The sequence below is a fragment of the Schistocerca americana genome, chromosome X, assembly GCF_021461395.2.
Source record: "Schistocerca americana isolate TAMUIC-IGC-003095 chromosome X, iqSchAmer2.1, whole genome shotgun sequence".
NCBI classification, from domain to species: domain Eukaryota; kingdom Metazoa; phylum Arthropoda; class Insecta; order Orthoptera; family Acrididae; genus Schistocerca; species Schistocerca americana.
Window position 1 is genome coordinate 756,739,063 of NC_060130.1, and position 18,046 is coordinate 756,757,108.

Consider the following 18,046-nt stretch of genomic DNA (forward strand, 5'->3'; position numbering starts at 1 on the left):
CATCATATTTATTACACACTGTTGCCCAGATTCCGCTCCGAAGAGTCACGTAGCTCCGGAGACGTAGAAATCAGAAACAGACAAGCGTTAGTCCCATCTACATCTACATCTACATACATACTCCGCAATCCACCATACGGTGCGTGGCGATTAAAGCTCTACAGGTAAATCTGAGCGAACGTAAGTAGCCAGTTATTTGATGTGGTTCTGCGGACGCTAAAATAACGTTATCACACTGGGAGATTTTTGGAACAATTAATACCGTCGGATAGCGAGTGCCGTGACGGGAGACATCCAGAAATCGTGTTATACGGTCAAAAACTACCCAGAGTGTAACGCAGAGCACGAACATCCAGTCAACCGCTGCGTCACTCCGTCAGCCACGTGCTTCCAAGGCGGATCGGCTCGTGCCACTGCTCGTGTACGTGATTCGACACCCTCGTGCGACATGCGGAGGCGTATCGATGGAGATGACGGTATTTAAAGCGGCCGGGGCGGCGGTGGTGAGCGGGGGTGGCGGTCCAGCGGCAGCGGCAGCGGAGTGGGGGTGGGCGGGGCGAGCCCGCGGCGCCTATAAGAGGCGCGCCGCGCCGCCGACGCTCACACCGACGCCGACGCCGACGCCGACGCCAACTCCATTCCTCTCGCTGCTTCTCTACACGCAGGTGAGCAGCCTCTGGCCCGCCGCTCCTTGCCGCTAGGCACCTGGACCTCCCGACACAGTTTCCTTACTCACCCTAAGACGAACACAATTACTGGTATTCTGTTCAGTCCTTTCCTTTTTATTTGAAACACCACTACGTGTTTCACTGGTAATGTCAATAGCTTCAGGTTGAATGCGATATTTATATATAGCTGAATTTATTTGTAAGGTACTTGTGTGTCGGCTATTTGGCAGATAGCGCTGTGGCAGGTATATTACGTGTCTTGCATGAATATCTGGACGAATATGATTGTTGTAAGCTGTCATATCGAACTGTATATGTTTGACACCACATACTTTCCAGTGCTTCAACAATTATGTGTAAATACTGTAACACTGGGAAGTCTGTAGTGACAAACACGTGGAGTTCGCTATGGCAGCATACATATTCGCCCAGATACTCGTGCAAGACGACACATAAGCTCCCCGTCACAGCGCTGTGCCAGATAGACGACGCATCTGTATGTCACGAAAAAAATTCAAACATATAAAAATACCGTAATCCACCTGAAAATGACGGCATAACCATCGAAAAGCGCAGTGGTGTTTAAAGTAAAAATAAAAGTCACTCCATCAATATACCAATAATTTCACCTACACAGACGCAGCCCTTGACGAGCAGTCCATCATGGACTTACATACATTTTCGTGCAAATTTAAAAACATTACGACTAATATTAGTGACAACTGACACATAACATTTTTCCAAAGAAATTCTGAAAAAAATTTTAATCGTGGCAGTATTCCCGTGTTTTTAACTTTTTTCTGCCTCTCAGTTACGTTAGCGTGATCTAGAACACAGTAACTTCCATTTAATTTGCCAGTCACAAAACATGAATAAAAGAGATCCTTTCTGTCACGGCCTTTTCAAATGTTCTGTTTTGGAGAACCTTCAGCTCTCATGTACATTTAACAAATCCCTTTTTCGGTTTTATACGCAACTGAAAATCCATTCCGACGTATCGAATTCTGGTTTTTGCACATATTTTCAAGGTCTTGATTGTCGGAAGTGTTCTTCTCATTTCATTTCGATCTTAAGAATTTTTTCTTCGCAGTGCGAAGATCTCCACCGGCACGAAGCACTTTCCTAGGCAACACGACTGCATCTAGCAATCCAGACCATTCGACACAAAATTTCAACACATACACTTCGATAACTTACGTCGGAAACTTGAAATACTATGACTAATATTTACGATACTTTTATGACAAGTAACATATCACCAATCGTGGCAGTATTCATGATTTTTAAAATTTCGATTTCTACCTTTCATTTAGAACTCTTCTTACTTTAGTACGTCGTAAAGCACAGTTAGCGTACGAGCTAGAAAAAATTAATGGAAGAGATACTTTCTGGCATGTCCTTGTCAAATATTCTGTTTTGGGGAACCCTTTGCGCTTCTTAACTGTCTGACAGTTTTATTTTTCTGTTCCATATACAACAGAATTTCCCTTGTTGAACTGTCGAATTCTCCATCTTGCACATATTTTTATAGTATAAATTGTTGGAAACATTTATTTCATTTTGGTTTGATGTTGAGAATTTGTTCATTGTAGTGAGAATATCCCTCTTTCTCGATAACGAATTTTTTTATCAAATGTTCACGATTTTTAAATGTATGTATAATATACCTTAAATGTTAGATAATTTCTGAACGTATTAAGAAGTTTTGAATAGAATATTGCAAAAATAGATAGTGTTTAAAATGTTCATTTTAATTTCAAATTGTACATTTCAGTTCGCTCTTTGGATAATTTTCATGTAAAGTACTTACTAGGCGCTCTTCGCATGCTATATTGTATTCAGCAGCTTCCCGCGAGGTACTTCTGTGCCTCTTGTAGCCGGCGCTGTACAAGGGCGAGGCGACAAGCCCCTGTAGTCACCACTGCGTATCGACGCCGCCATAAGACAACACATAGCGCCACAGAGGCGTAGGACAGACAGATTAAAATCCCTCCCGTAAACACACCAGAACTCTAGCCAGCGACCATTCAGCTAAAGGAAACCCAGAGAACCTAGTCAGCCTGCCAGAACTTTTTTAAATTTCTTCGATAGTTATGATCGCAGAAACTCAGAAACACGCGCGCCATCTAAGACTTTAACGTAACACTTCAGCAAAAATTCACCCGTTGAATATAATGTAAAATGTTCCTTCTACGATTTTCTGTTAAATAATTTCGCAATAAAGTAACGTAAAATCAGTTTCAAAAAGTCTATATGATGTTCGCCAGTAGCATTATGTTTCATTTCTGAAGTATCGGCAGGCTTTACTAGCAATCTGGACTATAAGTACTAAATCCGTATTTGAACTAGGATAAATTCTTGTTTGGTACTTCCTGAATAGGTAAGTTCGAATGGGATGGAACAAGAACACTTTTTTTTTATTCCTCCTCCAATAGCTCTGACACGCAACATATCTGTAGATGACATCTTTACGTTGTTGTTCCACCTCAATCCTATGCTGCTATATAAGGTACGTTTGAAGTTCCTTAACGAATTATTAATTTGATTATTTTTAACGTTTCTTCACGTCAAGGGGCAGGGATCTGCAAACAACTGTCAGCCTGAAACGCTGGTGGTTGACGGAAATCGATATCGCGATTTGTGGGTCCATACAGTTGCCCGGACATAGTGACAGCGTTCTTCGCTACTTCTCCTAATATCAATAGGTAACAACAATATTTTAGAAAATTATGTCATTCGTGTTAATCGAACATTATAAAATGAATTAAACTCAAGCGTACTTCGAGGTGCATTGAACAATGAAACCTAACACTCGTCAATAATATTTATTATAACAACTCGATTTGTTTTCAATGGGAAATTTGTATTCGACTGTCCAAATAGTCAGACTTCGATCAATCTACCGTCTAAGAGTCCGCAAAAATCTTTGAAAAGAGTCCGACAATCTTGTCGGCTTTCTACCACTGTCTGTCATATGATATAAGCAAATGCAGGCACAGCTACGAAATGATACAGATAAATGCAATTTTCTAAATTAAAACAAACATATATTCGATACTCAGAGTCTGTTCTAAACTGCTGGTGACTGGAACATCGGCAAGATGCTCAATCTCGTGCATCCATCGTACAGAAACAAATGCTCAAGTCCGATTGTAATTGTTCATAGCACCTCTAGCTGCATCACGTTTAAAGCTTTTCAAACAGATTTGGCCAATGCGCCACTTAATGCTCACGTCCTGTGTACAAGCACCTGAGCAACCCCTATCTCTCTCCCCGGAAACAATGGCCGTTCTAACTTGCTAACCACATTCCAAGAAAGCACCTAAAACAAGGCTTAGAGGCTGTAATGTCACAACACCCATGCTCGTGTAATACCGCAGCCTGCTAGGAGATGGCATTTGAGAAGGGAAAACCTAGTCCTCTCCCTCTCATCCCATATGTTGTCAACAGGCATTTCCTGAGGCGTCAGAATTACAACTCTCAGTATGTCACTACGTTTCGAGATGTTTTGCATCTCACTATGAGATATCTGAAAGAACAGAATGGCGAAGCAGTGACTAAGATACTGGATTAATACTCGGGAACAGAAAGGTTCGGACCCAGTCCTAGCGCAACATACGTTTGCCTTTTCATGCTTTCTCCGTCGATACGAAGATCGGTTCTAACATTCCAACCTTCTAAACACCAGGTAGAATTCACTCACTAGCAAGAAATTTTCCTTCTGTAATAATAATTGCCTTAACATAAATATTTCTGCAGGAACATGTATTGAAAGTGGTTGATAATTTGGCGTATACATAGAAAACATTATTCGCACTAGGTAACTGCAACAAAATCATTTTGCACTTTTATAAGAAATATCTTACAGCAAACAAAACCGTAGAGTACCGATGGATCAAAATGAAGTTAAATAAAATGTAATAGTCACATTATTACAGGCGCGGTGTGTTACTTGCCACCAGAAACATGTTTCGGTCGGCGAAGTAATTGACTCTATACTGGTTGCTAGAAGGTTCGTAGTTGGTATCCGCCGTATTTGTCACTGTTGAGGTGCTTCATGATTTTACTGGGTCAGTCGAGAGAAAATTACGCTTACATTCTGTGCAAGGATACCTGATTCGAGACTTCTCTGAAAACTCTGCGAAATTAGAAAACGTATTCTCAGACCTCGAAGACGATCGAGGCGATTTCCAAGTCGGAGTATTTTAGCACTGAAGTACAGTGTGTTTTGCTATTACTTTTATCGGAAGCAATGTTTCTTTTTGTTGTAGATTTCACTTATTGTCTTTCTCTATCATATCTCGTTTCTTGCACAACAGTAAATACAATCAATACGTCGATGGAACGAGTTCGAACGAAATACATTCTAGACCCAGTCTGTAACTAAAAGCTGAGTTCTTTTGGCACTGCAACATTCCGAATCACGAAAGATCAGCGGGTTTAATGCACGCGCATGACCTTCCCTGACTTCGTCAAAAACTTTCATTCTGTTATTTTCATGGTTATGTCAAATCGACGAGCTACCGACTGGTTTATCATGTTTCCAACTTGTGATAGAGCATTCTAAATGTCTCCGTCTCTTTTAGTACAAGATGAATTTTGGGAAATTGTCGCGTTTCTTAGCTGCCTTGCATACAATTGAGAGTCGGTTTATAATGGCAGACAGTATTTTCAGTTTATAACAATTTAGTTTTCTGCCCCTGAAAAAGCTGGAATGTGTCTAGAGCAAGAACTAGTGGCTGAAGATTAAATATAAAATTTTAGGGTCACTTTTCACTTGGGAATGTTAGGATACTGAGCAGCTGTCCGCGTACCGCTTATTCAGGTATAGCGAAGATAAGGTTTAATTAATTACAGAACAAATAGAGGTGAATAAGCAATAGTTTTCCCCCGTAGTCCTTCCGTGAATGGAAAGTAAAACTAGTGAATTTGACAGCAGGGACAATGTCCTCTGGAATGTATTTCGCACTGGTAAGGGACTGGTACTTGTAGATTTGCAACTTGAAACGAAACGTAACAACATTAGGGCAAATTGCTGCGACCTACCAGATGAGGTAGTGCGGAATATCTTCTGTAAACTGAAGCCTGCAGGAGTTGGGATGATCTGATAAAGGGTTCATGGACAGCTCACTCCAACTGATGTCATTTCTTGAAGGGTGCAATCGACAGATAAGACACCTGCCTCGTAGATGAGGCTCTAAAACAGAACACTTCAACATTGAATCCGTTATAGTTGTCGCCAAATATTTGCAGCTAACATAAATTACTGGAACCGTAACTGAGAGGGCGCGTCGTAGGGTTCTCGTTCATTCTGATTTACTCTAGATGTTACGCAAATACGTAAGTTGTTGCTACCAGATACTATGTTAGTCCTTTCACAAAGCAAACTTCTGATTTCAACGACATCGATTTCTACAGCATGCTTTAAGTCTTGTCGTCTGTCATAAAGTACGCTTGAGAAATAGCATTAGTTGCGGGTCAAGGAAATTGTTATCTTTAAAAAGTATTCCAAGCAGAAATGCGTCGAATTTCTTCCTTGAAGAAGAGAAAATTCTACTCAAGGAGCAGTGCTATTTCAGAACATATTGCGGACTGAAATATGTATATTTGTCTTCCCAGAGAGATTCCGTAGACTACAAGCGGTTTTACTATGTTTTTGTAATCTACCACGCATTTCTTCATTGTCGACTGTTAGAGTAAATATATACATCTGTGCTGTTCTTTGATATACACACTATCTGACTAAAACACCCCCACGTGCGCATGAAGCTGCAGCAAGGTAGGAAGGAAAATTAAAATTTACCGTCACGTCGACCACAAGGTCGTTAGAGATGGAGCCCAAACTCGTATAGGAGGAGAATGGGGAAGGAAATTAGCTTCGCACTTTTCAAAGCAGTCATTCATGAATTTGCGTTTTGCAGCTTCTGGAAACGGTGGAAAAACTGAATCTGGATATCTGGGTGAGGATTTGAACTCTACTATAGACACGTACGAGTCCAGTTTCATAAACCGTCGCGACATGGGCCGACTTTGCTAACGTAGACGTGGTGTTCAATGAGTTTTGTGACGTCACTTCGTGCTATTTCACGTTGAGGTGCCATTTCGTCACGTGAAACACAAAATAAGCCGGCCGGTGTGGCCGTGCGGTTCTAAGCGCGTCAGTTTGGAACCGCGTGACCGCTACGGTCGCAGGTTCGAATCCTGCCTCGGGCATGGATGTGTGTGATGTCCTTAGGTTAGTTAGGTTTAAGTAGTTCTAAGTTCTAGGGGACTGATGACCTCAGTAGTTAAGTCCCATAGTGCTCAGAGCCATTTGAACCACAAAATAAGTTCTGTTATATTTCGGTAACGTGTCACGTAAAGTAGAACCAAGAGGAAGCAAGAACGCTACCTATGTCACGAACAGGAAGCATGATGCCCGCAGAAAGCAAGACACCATATTGTATTTGCCGTCTTCAGTATAAGCCTATATTCGGTTCTTTTCAGTAGCGTGTCACGTAAAGTAGAACCAACAGGAAGCAGGAACGCTACCTATGTCACGAACAGGAAGCGTGATGCCCGCAGAAAGCAAGACACCATATTGTATTTGTCGTCTTCAGTATAAGCCTATATTCGGTTCCTTGTATGTTATACCCTACGAATATATGCTGTTCTAAGCACCAACACATTGAATATCTCTGGAACGAATCATTATTGGTACGATTTGTTGTAACAAAATGACGGGGAACGTCATATTGATGTTAAAGAATTTTCTTATTTAGTTGGTTATTTTCGCATTATAACTCGCGTGTTATAAAAATAACCCGTTTTAAGGCTAGAGCACATTGAAAAGTCACGAAAAACGTGTCGTTCTTGTTAGGATTTGTTATAATTAAATGTCAGATAATAATATTTTGGCGAATAAAGTCTCTAGAACAATGTTATAAAATAGAAAATTCCAAGAAAGCTACAGCATAGTGAGTAGAGGCGTCATGTACAGAATGCGCTGTACGTCTGTAGAGGGATCAACGCCAGTTATATCTAATTTTTTTTCATTTTCGAGTTTTCTAAAAGATGGAACTTTTTTACAAAATTAGTGTAAATAATTTCTGTAATACTTGATGTATGTAAATACAGTGTAAGCGCGCTCTCTGTTAGGAGTGAGATTGTTCGATTTCGTAAATTTTTGTAGGCTGATGTCTTTATTGACTGAACATGTAGCTTTACTTTTTGTCTTATTACATGTTCACTGATATTGCAGTTATTTATTACATAGTTCATAGACAGCACAACATGGTTAACATATGAACAAGGGAGAAAATGTGCGCTTCAATGGAACTAATGTAGGAATTTTACGCTTGTCGTTTTCGTAGACAAATTGTATTTTTTGCGAGCCAAATAAAGCCAGCATCTCCCACTGGAGAGCGCTAAGAGCGCAAAATCACTTTAACCAGATCGTCCCACGTGCCGACGGCGCTGTGTCTCGTGAAGCTGGATCTCTCGTTTGTATGTACATCAACGTTAACTGCCTCGTCCTCTGTGTCGATGGCTTTAATCAGTGAGCCACCATCAGCCTCCATGCAGTCAAAATTTCCTCACAGGTCCATTTCAACGAGAAGACTGTTGTTGGATCATTTATTAAATTTATACCATTCACTTCTATCACAAGCTAATTCCCCATTCGTTCGATACCAGTTCTGCACGAAATAGAAAGCAATTTATCATATACAGGGGTTTTCTGTGTTGGTATTTGTGGTCTAGTATGAAGAATGTGTTGCAAGCTAAATTATTTAAATATTCAATTAGGTTTAAAGTTCTGAGCAGACCACAACGCTTTAGGTATGTAAATGATTATCCCATACTGTGAAATACAAATGAATGATCTTCCATTTTTATGCCTTACTACCAATTTACAAACAGGTCCCCAGCTTTACACATCACATACGTCGTCACACTATCCGCGAAACGTCAGTACTTACTTGTTGTCCAGTAGCAAGATACTGGAGATCTTTCTAAGAAGTACAGGTCACCGATGTGCTTGCCTAACATTTAAAATGCATTGAAGGTGTTGTGGTTGGCAGGAGAGCCAACACCGTGTTACTAGAGGAAGCCGAAAGGCACGCGTTTTAGCTCACGCAGGCTGGCGTGAGGTCTGGAACAGGACAAGAATTAGAATTTAGAAAAAACGGACGTAGCTGGTGGAATAGTTAACTTTAATCCATTAATGGTGAACGTCGCTCTTGACGGTACATGATTCAAAATATCAATAGTAACTGGTAATGGCGCCTTGCTAGGTCGTAGCAAATGACGTAGCTGAAGGCTATGCTAACTATCGTCTCAGCAAATGAGAGCGTATTTTGTCAGTGAACCATCGCTAGCAAAGTCGGTTGTACAACTAGGGCGAGTGCTAGGAAGTCTCTCTAGACCTGCCGTGTGGCGGCGCTCGGTCTGCAATCACTGATAATGGCGACACGCGGGTCCGACGTATACTAACGGACCGCGGCCGATTTAAAGGCTACCACCTAGCAAGTGTGGTGTCTGGCGGTGACACCACATTCCTCCCCCGCAAATCGGCGTACGGTTGTGGCATAAAGCTTCTGCCCGCCGTGGGGATGACCCCATGTTGACGTATGCGACGAGGTGGGGAGCCTAACAACAGGCGAGGCTGTGCCACCCGCACCCTGCCATTCGGACCGCGGGGAGCTAGGAAACGCCTGAAAACCTACTCCAGGGTGCACGCCAACATGCGGTGTATGCGCCCGCAGAGAGACAGGAGGGGCCAAAGGGTCGACCTCCACCGGGCCGGGGCACCCGACGGGCGGAGACGACATATGGTCCGCAGCGGGCAAGAGTTCCATGTCGGAGGACAACTGGTCACGGGAAGCGATCGGCGGCGCGTAACCCAGGGAGGCGCCCGGCGGTTGCAGCGACGCGTCCACTGCGGGCGTCGCCGGCGGGAGAACAGGCGACGGCGGCGGCGGCGGCGGCGGCGGCGCGTCGCCATAGGGCAAAATGGAAGGCAGCGTCGGTAACACCTGGGGCCGAGGCGAGCCAGTAGATGGGTCCCCACGGCGCTGACCGGACGGCACCGTCGCTGAAAGCAGACGGGGAGCGGCAGATCCCGTGCGACGACAGAGGCGCAGCTGATTGAGATGCTGACGCACCTCACCAGAGGCCCCCAAAATCAGATACACAGCGCGGCCGAGGCAGCGAAGAATGCGCCCTTCGAGCCAACGCCGTGAACCTCGATAGTGGCGGTAGTAGACAACGTCGCCTGGGGCAAAAGCAGGTGTCTGCCGCTGCACAGGAACCTGATGCGGTGGATGTAGCAAAGACATCAAGGTTCGATGAGGGCGACCGTGGAGCAACTCAGCCGGCGAGCGACCATCTCTGGGCTGAGAGCGATACGAGGACAAAAAGAGCAATAACGCGTCCTCCCGAGAATGAGACTCTTTCAACTTCAACATCTGTGACTTGAAAGTCCTGACCAATCGTTCAGCGGCACCGTTTGACTGTGGCGAAAACGGCGCGGACGTCAGATGTTGAATACCATTGGCCTTGCAGAATGACTGAAATTGTGGGCCATTGTCGGAAACAATAGTCTGTGGAAGACCTTCAATGCAAAAGATAGCAAATAACGCTTGGATGGTGGCAGATGACGTCGTGGAAGACATCCGGACAACAAAAGGAAAATTACTGAATGAATCTACCACAACCAACCATCGAGCATTCCAGAATGGACCAGCAAAATCGGTGTGTAAGCGTTGCCAAGGGGAAGTGGCTTTTGGCCGTGCAAAGAATTTCCGCGATGGTGCTGATTGTTGTTCAGCACACACCATGCAAGAAGAGCACATATTCGTAATCGCGGCATCGATTCCGAACCAAGTACAGTGCTGACGAGCAAGTTGTTTCGTTTTCACTATACCCCAATGTCCTTGGTGGAGAAGCTGTAAGACAGAGGACTGTAACGAACGTGGGACCACGACCCTTGACTGATCATTATCAGAACGCAACAGCAAAACATCACGTCGTACAAAAAGTCTCTCCTGGTGAGCAAAAAATCGGCGAACTAACGGATCCCCGATCTGTGACTTTCACAAGGGCCATTGCGTAGCAACAAAACGCAGAACGGTAGCAAGGACAGGGTCGGCAGCTGTGGCTGTAGCTACACGACGAAAATCAATCGGAAACGATTCGACCACGTCATCGGTTTCCGAATCAATGAACATGCAAGCAAGTTCGGAGGAATCAAATGCTCTATCCTCAGCAACAGGGAAACGGGACAATGCATCGGCGTTTCCGTGCTTAGCAGTGGACCAATACAAGATATCGTAGCGGTACTGCGAGAGGAAAATAGACCAGCGAATGATTTTCTGCGCTGTACGTGGAGGTACAGGCTTGGTCGGATGAAAAAGCGATGTCAGATGGCTCTGAGCACTATGGGACTTAACTTCTAAGGTCATCAGTCCCCTAGAACTTAGAACTACTTAAACCTAACTAACCTCAGGACATCACACACATCCATGCCCGAGGCAGGATTCGAACCTGCGACCGTAGCGGTCACGCGGTTCCAGACTGTAGCGCCTTTAACCGCTTGGCCACACCATCCGGCAAGCGATGTCAGAGGTTTGTGGTCTGTGAGGATGGTAAAGTGACGACCACACAAGAAATCATGAAACTTTGTAACAACAAATACGAGAGCCAATGCTTCTTTCTCGATCTGTGAATAATTTCTTTGCGCAGACGAGAGCAATTTGGACGCAAAGGCAATAGGGCGATCGTGCGATCCATCTTTGTGCGCAAGCACAGCACCGATCCTGAAATCTGATGCATCCACCATCAACAAAGGGGGCTTCTAGGGATCGAATGGCGTATGGCAAGTACTAGAAAGCAACGCCGATTTCAACTGGCGAAAGGCGCGTTCGCATGCCGTCGTCCAGACGAACGGAACACCTTGATGGCGTAAGCGATGAAGCGGAGCTGAAATGGAAGAGGCCTGCGGCACATATCTGTGATAATAGTTAATTTTTCCCAGCACACTCTGTAGCTGCTTCAAATTCTGTGGCGAAGGCAAGTCTTGTATGGCACGGAGGTGCTCGGGACTGGGATGTATGCCTTGGGCATTGAGTACATGTCCCAGGTAGGGCAAGTCACGAGCAAAAAACGCACATTTGTCCTTCCGCAAGCGAAGACCATTTTGCCGCAAGACCTGAAATAACGTTCTGAGATTGGCTAAATGTTCTTCTTCCGTCTTTCCGGAGGTCACAATATCGTCCAGATAGTTTGCTGCAGTAGGGACCGACGCACAAACAGTTTGTAGATATTGCTGAAACAATGCAGGGGCAGATGCACACCCGAATGGCAGTCGTTTGAATCAATACAAACCAAGATGTGGGTTAACCACCAAAACGCGCTGGGAGTCTTCGTCCACCGGTATTTGCAAGTACGCATCTGCTAGGTCCAACTTCGAAAAATATTTACCCGGGCACAGTTTGTAAAAGATCTTCCGGGCGGGGTAAAGGAAAAGTTGCAGTCACTAGTTGTGGATTCACTGTTGCCTTGAAGTCTACACAAAGTCTCAATTGTCCCAAAGGTTTTGACAAAATTACTGAGGGTGATGCCCAGAGAGAAGCCTGCACACGTTCAATTACACCTTGTGATTCCAAATCGTGTAATGTTTTTGCGACCTCATCACACAATGCGTGGGGAACATTGCGCGCTCTGAAAAATTTCGGTTGCTCGTTTACTTTCAGTTCCAAATGTGCTTTATAGTTCTTAGCGCAACCAAGGCCTGGTGCAAAAATGTCTGCAAATTCTTCACAAAGACGAGAAACACTGTCGGAAGGCACAGTCTGGTTCACTGATAGGACCTGATTTACTATAGACAAGTTAAACAACTGAAATAAATCGATACCAAACAAGTTCACTGCAGAAGAAGAACGAAGGACGTAAAATGACACAAGTTTTGTTTGTCCCTTGTATGTTGCAAGAATGCTGCACTGTCTGAACACAGGGATCTCTTGACCTGAATAGCTAGTTAACTTAACAGTCGCGGCATGTAACGGATGTGTGCCCAGCAGATTGTAAGTGTCTTGATTGATCAGTGAAACTGCAGTCCCGGTATTGAGCTGGAATGATATCACTTTGCCGTTAATGTCCAAGTCCACAAAAAGTTTATTGTCTTGCTGACGACAAGAGCGACTGTCTCGTGCAACATGCACTGACACTGGTACAAAACCACTTGCGATTTGACAGGAGTTTCGGCGATGTCGATGCACACTAGTTGTGGGACGAACACAGTCACTGTTAGAGAGAGTGGCACTGGGCAGAGTGGAATGAACTATATGAATTTCCATGGGCGAAGTTTCACGAGCCAGAGTATCCTTGGTTCGATGCCGATTCTGGTGCAAAGCAAAGGGTCTGGAATGATTTTGAGTTTCCGATCTGAGCTTTTTCTGGCAAACACTTTGAACATGTCCTTTTTTATTACAGTAAAAGCAAATAGCTTGGCATGACGGGCAATTTTCACGTGAATGTCTAGTAGCACACCGCGGGCATGATTTTAGCACTGCATTTGCTTGCCGGCGCGGTACACGTGGCTGAGAGCCTGGCGGCAGCAGCGCCGCCGGGCGCAAGGGCTGTTTACTGTTCCGTGCAGCTCGCCTAGCGGGCCGGTTAACCTGACACACGGGTGGCGAAGTTGCAAATGATTCCTGAGCAAAGTCAAGTGTGTCCTGCTGATCCAATACGTCTATCACTTGTTGAAGGGAGGTATTGACTAGTTTCAAAATCTGTTACCTTATACGAACATCAGAAACGTTCTGTTCAATTGCATCACGTACCATAATATCTGAATAAGGGAGTCCACATTGACACTCAAAAGCACAATCCCTAGTAAGGCCTTGCAAGGTTGCCACCCACTCCCGATTAGTCTGACCTGCCGTACGTTTTGTATGAAAGAAGGTATACCATTTGGCAACTACATTGACTGATTCTTTGAAATATGCATCTAATGCAGACAAAATTTCGTCGTAGGACAGAGTTGCCACGTCGCGTCGGGGAAATAATTTGACTATCACACGGTACGTGTGTACGCCGACCGAAGACAACAAAAACGGCAGGCTGGCGTGAGGTCTGGAACAGGACAAGGAAATTAGAATTTAGAAAAAACGGACGTAGCTGGTGGAATACTGAACTTTAATCCATTAATGGTGAACGTCGCTCATGACGGTGCATGATTCAAAGTATCAATAGTAACTGGTAATGGCGCCTTGCTAGGTCGTAGCAAATGACGTAGCTGAAGGCTATGCTAACTAGCGTCTCGGCAAATGAGAGCGTATTTTGTCAGTGAACCATCGCTAGAAAAGTCGGTTGTACAACTGGGACGCATGCTAGGAAGTCTCTCTAGACCTGCCGTGTGGCGGCACTCGGTCTCCAATCACTGATAGTGGCGACACGCGGGTCCGACGTATACTAACGGACCGCGGCCGATTTAAAGGGTACCACCTAGCAAGTGTGGTGTCTGGCGGTGACACCACAGAAGGCACTTCGCAGGCGATAGGTATCGTTCACCAGGTACTCGCCAAGCTCGCTCACTCCCATAAGGACTCCATACAGCGTGCCATCATTCTTCATTAAAAGAAACTTCTTTGCACTGTTGTATGGGTCCTCCGTGACGTCCCACGCACCATCTACATCTACGTTTACATAAATACACCGTAAGCCACAGTACGGTGCGTGGCGGAGAGTACCCTCTACCACTACTAGTCATTTCCTGTCACGTTCCACTCACAAAAAGAGCGAGGGGAAAACGACTGTTTATATGCCTCCGTATTGAGCTCTAATTGCTCGTATCTTATCTTCGTGGTGATTACGCGAAATGCAATACCTGGGATTTGATCTTGTGATGTGTGGCTTATCATAGGCTGCAACACACGCCCAAGAGCCATGATACCTGAAAGTAATTCTGCAGCTATTTTATGGATGTTGCAACACAGAATTAACGTTTGGTCTGAACTACGGCTTATTTTTGATGCTGACTGAAGACAAAACTGTGTGGTCGACTAGAATTCCACCTCAACGTGGAATTCGAAGCATTTCTATGCTGGAACCCCGTCAGCCCAAGATAAGGGCTTTAACCTTGTCTTGAAAGCACAGGTACTACTCCTATTTATCTTACGGCACTTGACGTATTTGAGTCAGCAGTACTCAAGTCGAGCGACGATGGGATACTTCCGTTACGCAATGGGTTAATATCTACCTCCGTAATACTCAGTGCTAAGTCGTTGAATTACTAGTGATAGAACAAATAATATCGTCAGTATTTGTCTGTAAATGTGGTTAGAAGTAGTGCAACGAAATTCCAGAGCACCACACGATCAGCCAATATCTACGTTCAATCCCCGAACTACCCCCAGTTTCTCATGGTGAAGGACCTGAGCCACCATGGAGTTATAAATATTGTCAGTCCTCTTACCGCTGTTCTAGATCATTATACCGTATACTGACACCAAGTTTCGCCCTTCATTCGTTTCATTCCTTACCTATCCATAAAAGCAAGAGCACAACACTAGAGTGCGCAAATACCCATATAGCACAAACAATGGACCCATTACACTGAGGAATGAACAGTTACCCTACCCTCACATTTCTCTACGTCCCACATGCAGCAATGAGAATGAGTCACAACATCATGGTTATAAATAAAGACCAAGCGCACTCTTTACTAATTAAAACAGTCTCGACAGTGAGGACACAGCTCTTAATATTACCAGAGGCAGTTCACCAGAAACGCAATAGTAAATATTTTCAAAACATCGCATCTTAAGCAAAGCGCAATTTATCGTTTTTCAGTATTTTTCATGAAGACGAAACAAGCAATTGCGTTTTTCTCAAGGCGGAGTCTTTAAAACATATTTATTATTCAAGTAAACGTAGGCGCAAATACTGAGCTCTCCCACAGAAATATCACCACAAGATGAAGAAACGCATCAGCTTTGGTCTTAGAACAAGGATCAGTCGAGTCACTGTATTAACAACTAGTAACCTCTATTTTCTTTACGAAACTGACAGTCCATGAGTTAAAATTCATTAGTTATTTTCACAATATTGCTTTAGGGTTCTAGCAAGGCCTCAGATGCGTGAAAATGTCATATTCAGGATTGTTAAATGTCATGGAACAAGCTATGGTAGCTTACTGTCCAAAGAATGCAATTGTCAAGTTAACTAACTTAAGGTGACAGTAAGATTTTTTTAAAAAAAGTAGATTGACTCCAGTATAATAGCGGAACTGATTTTCACAATTCGTTATGATTCCGTTATATTTATTGAAAATAGGAATGTTTAGTCCTGCTGATAAATGTGATTTGATCATTTGCACAAAGGATATTGGTGCAACCAACATATTTTGTAGGCACTGTCCTCCAAGTTTATTTAGCCATTTTGTCTTAATAAGCTCTCCGAGAGGACAGCGAGGAATTTAGAGGAAGAGTGACGTAGTCTGTACCATATTCTGTAAAAATAATCCTCCAGTTATGAGCAGCATGTTGATACTGCAGATTCCCCTCGCTGGTCGGACCCTAGCAGAGAGAGCTACAAGAAGGGAATTGACTCTCAAGATTTGGTGTGAATGTTAATGCTGCTAAAATCCTCTCACTGGTTGCACCAATTAGTTCAGAACACTACACAAGCCACAATCGTTTTTTCGTTGTTACATTGTATTTCCGCAGCTTTCGAGAAGATAGCATCTCGAGCTTTTTTGTCAAATCTTGCTTCTTCAGTCAAACATGGCTCCTTATTTCGACTTCTCACCTTCACTGACACTCGACATTGATGTTAGCAGAGGACGGCGACGTATCGAATTATTTCATAATATAACAAGACGCAACGTCTGTTAATACATCAGAAAATTTTCACTAATCACGATGGACTATAAACAGTAGTTGGTTTCGGATACAAAGTAGCTAATAATGCAAGTCACGGTGAAGACAGGAATGCGTTGTCGCAAAAAGTATTTTCGATTACGATGGATCACCGTTACTCTCGCTTTGTTGCAATACTACAGCTGCTATCGTTCCACTGTTGCCATGAAACATCGAATAACAACAAATACATATTGCTTTTTCTCGAAGTTTGTGTCCCGTATTTACGGAAAAATACGTCATATATATTTAACGTAAGGTATACTTCAAACGCATTTCAATCGATGTCCGTCGCCTACCGGGCGCACGCGATATCCGTTGTTTGCGCATAAAGTAATTTCCAGTCTCGTATGTGCAAATATCCGATTTCCTGCTGCACGAGACATCAGGAAAACTCGCTGAATATTGTCAACCTCGAATCAACGGACATCTGCTGCCCACATTCACGAACGATATTAGCTCATAAGGGCATTCAAACATTGGCACACCAACACACCTTCATAAACAAAAGTGGTGAATTTAGGAAGCAGTTTAAAATGTCCCACTATTTGATTATGTTTGAGGAAACGGGGAACAGTTGACACAGCCTTTATTTTTCATTTTTTAACAGATGGGGTTCATTTCGACTCTGAATGTGAAAAGTAAAGTGTTGACTGGCAAACGGGTGAAACACGAAGTTTCCTTCCATCATTTGAAAATTATATTTGTCTTTAGTTATTTCACTGTCTCTACTCGCTCGTTACAGCAGTAAATAACTGATGTGCTGTAACGTCAAGCAGTAGTTCGTTCGCAGGGAGAACCACGATTTCACAACTTGCTTTCGTAGATGAGGTCGCTAGACGCATATTAGTATAATGGCGCAAGATATGTGGTTAACGCGTTCAAGTTCTTGTGATAGAAGAATCTTTCATGATCAGTATGTGACGTTGCTTACTTTAATCGTTTTGTGGGATGGGGACTTCAAGTACCTACATCCCCACTTCATCGTCATTAATACGGGGTGAGACAAATAAAAATTTGCCCCTGAGATCAGAGCTACAGGGTACAAGGAATCACTGAAGAGGAAAGGAAATACAGTACTAAACTGACCGTATCAGATGTGACCACCATTCATCTCTTGGCACTTTTGGGTTCTGACCAGCAAGCTGCTGAAGGCAGATCGAAGCTAGACTGCTGGAATTGCTGCAATCTCATCCAAAATGTTCTGCTGCAGCTCATGAACACTATGAGGATTCTTACGATACACGTTAGACTTGAGGGTTCCCCACAGAAAAAAATAGCGCGCTGACGGGTCAGGTGACCTAGGTGGCCAGCTAGGGCCACGACTAGACTGACCTCTGCTAACAAATCTGTCAGACGTGAAGATTGTGTAAATGTGCTCCAAGGTTCGGCCGGCTGTATGGGCAGTTGCTCCATCCTGTTGGGGTGTTGTTATATACATACATTCACGTCCAGTCGTTTCCACTCGTCCGGGCCACT

General features: G+C 43.9%; 1 protein-coding gene across 1 annotated transcript in view; it reads left to right on the forward strand.

Annotated features, from left to right (window-relative positions):
• The first annotated feature begins 617 nt into the window (after positions 1 to 617).
• The window catches only part of LOC124556656 (myosuppressin), a 44,108-nt gene continuing 26,679 nt past the window's right edge, over positions 618 to 18,046 (forward strand). The window contains exon 1 of the mRNA XM_047130625.1: positions 618 to 665. The gene's annotated coding sequence lies outside the window, so the exon portion shown is untranslated. The remainder of the gene's footprint in view (positions 666 to 18,046) is intronic.